Below are 7,699 nucleotides of genomic sequence, written 5' to 3'. Positions count from 1 at the left end.
AATGCACTGGGTAGATGTATTTGGCTTAGTTACAAACCTATTCAATTAAAAGCATTTGAAGGCATAAACTGCATAAACACACAGAATGAAATGACAGCCTATTTCATACTTTCAACTATTTGGAAAAAGTATATATGTAAACATATGTATGGGCTTCCCTGGTGACTCAGATGGTAAACAATTAGCCTGGCCCAAAATGGAGGAGACCCAGGTTCGATCTCTGGGTTGGGAAGATCCCTTGAAAAAGGGAATGGCTACTCACTCCAGTATTCAGTATCCATGGGGTCACAAAGAGTTGGACACGACTGAGCAACTGAACATACACATATGTTTATAAAACTGATCTGTGTGTAATTAAGCTCCTTGGAAACTCTGAAAATTTAAATGGCAAATTTGTACAAGATGTTCAACTATGATGGAGAAACTAAGTATGCTATATTCTTCTTGATTTATTTTTATTTTCTTAAGGTCACCGTGGCACCAATGTTCCATCTTTTTAGAGGCCAAAATGGCATATTTAGCACTGGAGCAGAACTTTATCTGTTGAGTTGGGGAAGTACGACCCAAACAAGAAGTCTTCCAGATCTCTGAATGCTGGCCAGGAGCCCCTTGACCTTTGACCCCGGTTTAACAAGCTCTCTTTGGGTTGGCAGCACAGGGGGCAACTGCTCATGGCCTACTGATGGTATCCCAGAAGCTGCACCACCAAGGCTGCCCATCCCTAGGACTGGCCAAATGAATCACATCCTCTCTCTCATGTACTCTTCCTTTCTCTCTCTTTGCAGCATTCCTTAGCATTGTAAACAGTGCCATTTCAGCGATTTTAAAGGTGACTTTCAATAAAATATGTATGCAGATTTTCTTCAGGGCTGGTAGGCTAAGCTCTGAATTGATACCAGGTCAACCATGGAGAGCTCTTCAATTAACAAAGAAGAAAGAAAATACAGAAAGTAAAGTTTCCATCAACATTTATCTTTAAATTAAAAAAAAATACATTTGGACTTTTTCCTTTTTTCTGTTCTTTTTTCCTTTTTTAAAAAAAGAAAACGTGAATCTATTTCTTCTCTCCTGTTTTCTAATAGAAAAGAAAAAAATGCCCATGAAGAGCAACAGACTGGAGCTTTTCAATAGACTGGTTTATAAACTTCCCTTGCAATGCCTGGAAATAAAGAGAAATCCTCTGACCATCAGTTCACAGGGACCCCTGTGTTTGGGATGCAGCCATGTGGGCCTGGCAGCCTTCACCACTGGGCTGCAGCCTGAAGCGCTGCCTTTGGTCCCCCCAACCCCGCCCCTGCCCCAGCTTATGAAAACTGAGGGATTAGCAGAGCCTGAGAGAGACACCCTGTTGAGCTGCCAGCATCAGTGGGCTATGCACGCTTTTTCCTCTTTCTTCCCAACCTCAGTACCCATCTCTTTCGAGGAAAAATATCTTCCATCCCTGTAAATGGATAACCTTTGGCCTCTGCTAAACAAAGACTGCAGATTGCTTCATACTTTTCATTTGCCAAGAATTTGTTGGAACCCATAAAACAGATTTCTGTGGCTGGGGCAACTGTACCCTTTGTGTTTGTTGGTATTGTTGTTGTTGTTTTAATCTAGGCTGCAGTCCAAAAGTTTGCAGCATGAGTGAACTGTTACGCTCTGCTTTCTAGTTCTATTCGGCCTGGAAAAAGCAAACAAATGGCAGTGCTTTGTGTAACATTATATATCTGAGGTCTCTAATGTTTGGTTTGCCTTATTATCTTCAAAATAAAACTTGAAAGTGGGGGAATACTAAAACATTATATCCATAGGATATAAAGCACTTCTTTGCCAAGTAGCAAAAGCATAAATAAAATCAAGTTGATCCTCATAACACTCTGTATCTCTGGAAACACAAGATACAGAAAAACATGTTTTTCCCACTTTATGGATGGGTGCACGGACTGCATCTAGGCCAGGCACTGTAAGATCAAAGATCACAAAATCAGCTAGAGGTGGATCCATATCCGTCACGAGAGTTCTCGTCCTTTGTGCTCACTCCCTGCCTTATAGAACATTGGAGATTAATTTAGTTTTGAATCATAACACTGTACATGAAAGCCACTCTAGACAAAACGTGTAAGCATGCCCTGTCAACTTTGCAACTATTAAAATGTATCCCCAGTGCCACTGCATGTTCCCTATTTATCAGAGCTTTTGTTTCAGTCCAAAATAAGAACTGAGGAACAGAGAGGAAGAGAAACGTGACACTCAGAACTACAAAGATAGGTCATGCTTGCTTCTGTGACAAAGCATGTTTCTTTGAAGATTTAATTCATCTGGAAACGATGGCAGGCATAAAGCCCAGTTTCAGCTGGGGAGGGAAATAGACAATTGCATTTGTCAGAGTTTTGTGGGGACTAGAAAGATGTACAGTAAAAGTACCATAGCAACCATGCCTCTTCTCTGCTTTCATGACTGAGCTACTGTGAAAGAACTGACCCTGTAATTCTTGGAGAATAATACACTTTGTGGGATGTTGCCAGGAGGGGCCACTAGAGGCAGAGCAGGCTCTGTGGAACATGTTTATGCATTCTTGTTTAAAAGTTAATTAGTTAATTTTATTTTTAAATTTTATTTTTTGCATTCATGCCATGTCACTTCAGTTGTGTCCAACTCTTTGTGATCCTGTGGACTGTAGCCCACCAGACTCCTTTGTCCAAGGGATTCTCCAGATAAGAATACCAGCGTGGGTTCCCTCCTCCAGGGAATCTTCCCGACCCCGGGATCGAGCCGCATCTCCTGCATTAGCAGGAGGAGGGTTCTTTAGCACCAGCACCACCTGGGAAGCCCATTTTTATTTATTTAACACCAAAAACATTTTGTACTGGGATATAGTCAATTAACAACGTTATCATGCTTTCAGGCGAACAGTGAAAGGACTCAGCCATACATACATGCATATGGAACGTGTTTTGCTCCACTCTGTCCTCCTGCCTGGCACATTCTCTGTGATCATGGGTGGCAGTGCCTATGGGTGTCTTGCTGAGTGGAGAGAGCAGTTGGTCATGTCAGGAAACTAGCAGAATCAAGGAGGGACATGAGCCAAACCTTGTTCTTTCTTTGGTTTTACCTTGAAACTTTTCCTGTTTTAAACCTTCGTATCATGGCATCCTTTACACTACCTAAGTATGACATTAACCTGGCAATCTGATTATACCTGTAAGCTTGTATTTTCTGCTACTTGCACAAACATGCTAGACTTGTGACATATATCACATTTTAATATTCTCGTTTAAGTAAGCAAATGCTCAACATCTCTGCTGAGTCACCTGTTACGCACCATTTGGAGGACCAGCACAGTTCTGTAAAGTGATAAGGAATGCTGGTTGACATGGGGTCATTTTGGCAGGTGTGCCCCGTGTTGTCACCATAAAACCTGCAGGTTCATGGGAGGAAGTTTTCATGACAAATAGGAAGGTGACGAGAGTACAGGAATCAGCAAGAGCTACCCATGCTACACATGCTCCAGAGAAGCAACAACTGTGTCAATCCCAATTATAGTAAATGCTATAATGGGAGATGATTCGAGAACTTCAAACAAAAATGCAGGACTACCTTTCCTGAGTACTTGGCTGAAAGCGCTCAGGGTTTCTGAGGAGCAGAAAACTTATTCACAGGCATCTAGGGTTCTTACTCTTTCCACATTCCAGTGAATGTAAATAGTCTCCAACTCTCTCTCACACATTATTCATTGGTACCTCTGGAACCTGGGGTAAAGCCAGCTTGGAGTGAAACCATTGTGTTCCCCCAGTGAGGCTGCCAATCCTTTCATTTTCTAATAAGGTAACAGCTATATCTGCTTCTTTTGAAAAAGGCAGCTGAAACAGAAGGGGTGTGCAGGCATGTATTTTAATAAGGACATCTGTCTCCCAGCTGCAAGGCCGCCAGCACAGCCTCTGACCCTTCCCCCATCTCAGCAGCATCCCATTTTATCACAGAAGTGAGAAGTGAACTGTTCCAGAGGTTTTTGGGAGATGACCCCAAAGCAGCCCTGTTTTCTGTCAGCCTTCCCAGACTCCCACTTTGCTTCAGGCCTGGGCCCAGCGAGCTAACGGGCTTGCTGGCTTAGCAGGCATTGTGCCACCCGAGCGCCAGCGAGGAACCCGCTGACCAAACACTGATGGGGCCCTCGGGCATGAGTCCAAACCCACAGCAGCAACACATCTGTCAGCCTGGAGTAGCCCCACTCCAGGTTAAAGGGCTCAGCCAATCTCAAACTAACGTAATTATATAAACAATAGCTTCTGTAGGCAGAGGAAAACTGCTTCAGCTGAAAGGAAATGCTATTTGTTTCTGGTGATTTTCCTGGAAGCTGAACACGGCTTTGTTTCACAGAGTAATGGATTAGTTTTATAGCACAGCGAGAATTCTCTTTACCCCAGGATCTTAAAGATCTTTGTAATTTCATTAATCCTCACAAGTTGAATGCTCTAAAATATTGACTTCTATGTAAATGTTCCTGTCCTTTGGGTCAATAATCAGAAATATAAGAATTGTTTGCAAGGGAATAAAGCAAATAAAGGAAATATATAGGTGAATGTGTGGATGTATATATGTGCATATGTATGCTCAGTGGTGTCCAACCATTTGTGACCCCATGGACTCTAGCCCACCAGACACCTCTGTCCATGGAATTTTGCAGGCAAGAATGCTGGAGTGGATTGCCATTTTCTACTCCAAGGGGGGTCTTCCTGACTCAGGGATCAAACCTGAGTCTCTTGTGTCTCTTGCATTGGGAGACAGATTCTTTACCACTGCGCCACCTGGGAAGCTATATATATATATATATATATATACACACACACACACACACACACATATACACACACACAAAGATATCACATATATAGAAATACATATATAGTCAAAGATCTTCCTTAGAGCATCATTTTAAGATTAGAAACAGCTGTATGCAAGAATGCTAAGTCCCTTTAGTGCTGTCTGACTCTTTTTTTGTGACCCCATGGACTGTAGCCTGCCAGGCTCTTCTGTCCATGGGATTCTTCAGGAAAGAATACTGGACTGGGTTGCCATGCCCGCCTCCAAGGGATCTTCCCCACCCAGGGATCAAACCTGGGTCTCCTGCAACTCCTGCATCACAGGCAGATTCTTTATAGCTGAGCCACTGGGGAAGCCCTAGAAACAGCATGCTGCTAAGTCACGTCAGTCATGTCCAACTCTGTGCAACCCCACAGACGGCAGCCCAACAGACTCTTCTGTCCCTGGGATTCTCCAGGCAAGAATACTGGACTGGGTTGCCATTTCCTTCTCCAATGCATGAAAGTGAAAAGTGAAAGTGAAGTCGCTCAGTCATGTCCGACTCTTCACGACCCCATGGACTGTAGCCCACCAGGCTCCTCTATCCATGGGATTCTCTAGGCAAGAACACTGGAGTGAGTTGCCATTTCCTTCTCCAACATTGATTGAACCATTGTCAATTATCTCAACTGAACAATATTCAGGTATTATAAATAATACATATTAAGCTATAGTTGGTTTGAAAATTCTCATCATGTAATAGGTTTTTAAAAAGTAAAATGCAAAAATGTTTTATGCCATAGATACAATTATGTAAAAAATAATAAAAACATATGAACAAAACCTCAAACAGAGTACGAAAAGTTGCAGGGGGATGGAATCTTCAGTTTTTGAAGTGAGAAACTTGAGATGTATATATGTACTTCTTTTGTTTAAGATTTATTTATTGTCATAGTGTTTGAGTGATAAAAGAGAAACTAAAACAATAGCTTTCCATTTTACATGGCAACTGCTTAGTATGTTGTCTTCATTGGGAAATGTAAATTTTAGGTCCACGCTATAGGGTGCTGTTAGCTTGTGGCTTTTTTGAGGTTTGAAATTTGGAAGGTTTTCCATTAAAGAATGCTGCTGCTGCTGCTTCTGCTAAGTCACTTCAGTCATGTCCGACTCTGTGCTACCCCATAGATGGCAGTCCACCAGGTTCCTCTGTCCATGAGATTCTCTAGGCAAGAACACTGGAGAGGGTTACCATTTCCTTCTCCAAAAGAATGCTACAGGGAAAATATAATTTGCTATCCCAGAAAATCCTACTAGGGATACATCTAAGCTCTGCTTTGATTCAAAAAGAACATCTTCTACCCACATCCCACACTCTCTCCCCTCTTCAGACAGACAACTTTGGAACACTAGGCTAATAAGAAAAGTCCTTCCCCATTGCCTTCTCCTACCTAAGTCTAAACCTCCTGGCTGAGGGAGGGTCGGGGTGCTCCCGTGAGGCAGAAACTTGATGTTTCAAGGCAATATGAGCATAAATGATTATTGATCATCTCATATATCAAAGACACCCTGTGAAATATCATCTCTGGGCTACATCCTGAGAAACAATTATAATCATGGTTAGTATTAATTTAACCAGGCATTGTGCTAAGCATTAGGCATGTGTTACTGCATTTGATCTTCCCAGCAATCCTCTAAGCTACATTCTATTAATAGTCCCATGTTACAGATTAAGAACATGAGATTTGAAGATTCATCAGCTGTTAAATGGTATGAAAATTAAGTAGCCTGTGACTGCAGAGCCATACTCTAACAGACTTAAACTCTCTGCCTTTCTGAATACTCATTTGGGTACTTTTTAAACTTTTCACAAGATGAAAGTTCATGAGGTTTTCCCTAGACAAGCCAATGATTTCCTCTAACTTGCAGGTATATAATAAGAACCACAAACTGGGGATACCATAGTACAGGATCCAGATCCTCCCAAAACAGCAGTGATCCAATACAGTGGTGATCTGTAACTGGGATGGAAAACTCCTGCAAGGTAATTAGAGAGGAACCACACAGAGAACAAAAAGCTGGCAGCGAACAGAATAGTAGCCAGATCCAGGGATGTGTGTTTCATCCAAAATCAATGGACCACAGACTTACCTACCCACTGAAAAAGTGATGCCTAAGGCCATGGAAATTGGGGGTAGAAGAAAAACAGGTATCTACTTACCCAGAGATTGAAAAAACTACCACAAATGAGAGCTCATGTTGGACTCAAGAAGCAAGCTTGATCTTAACAAATAAGAAGAACCACTATCTAGAGGTTTAGAGTCTCAAGAAACAGCTAGAAGAGTTTTCAGACCAAAAGCTTATGGACCACAGCAGTTGAGGGGTATGTTCAGGACGGGGGGCTTTGGGAAAGCTCCCTGAGTAGCCTGAGTGGAAATTCACAGGTTCTGCCTGATGCAAGGTTTGTATTTCTAAAACTCTCACATCAAGATGAAAGTTAGTTGTGCTCTTGAAACAACAGTGTATTTTGGAGTTTGGAATAAAATGAGAACTAGAGGGGAAGAAGAGGAGAGAAGGCAAATACATGGGAACAGAGGTTTTGAGTAAAAGTATCCTCTTAGTGGAAATAATGAATGGGAAACTGAAGATGATGCAATGACCCCTCTGGATGCTGCATGCTGGACTTCTGCTGTGGGTCACAGTGGAACAGACTGTGCAGTGTTAGTTTCTCAGTCGTGTCTGATTCTTTGAGACCCCATGGACTGTAGCCCACCAGGCCTCTCCATCCATTGATTCTCCAGGCAAAAATACTGGAGTGGGTAGCCATTCCCTTCTCCAGGGGATCTTCCTCATGCAGGGACTGAACCCTTGTCTCCTACATGGCAGGTGGATTCTTTACCATCTGAGCCACCAGGGA

Source organism: Bubalus bubalis, chromosome 1 (genome assembly GCF_019923935.1).
Source record: "Bubalus bubalis isolate 160015118507 breed Murrah chromosome 1, NDDB_SH_1, whole genome shotgun sequence".
Lineage (NCBI taxonomy): Eukaryota > Metazoa > Chordata > Mammalia > Artiodactyla > Bovidae > Bubalus > Bubalus bubalis.
Note: the sequence above shows the minus strand (reverse complement) of the source record.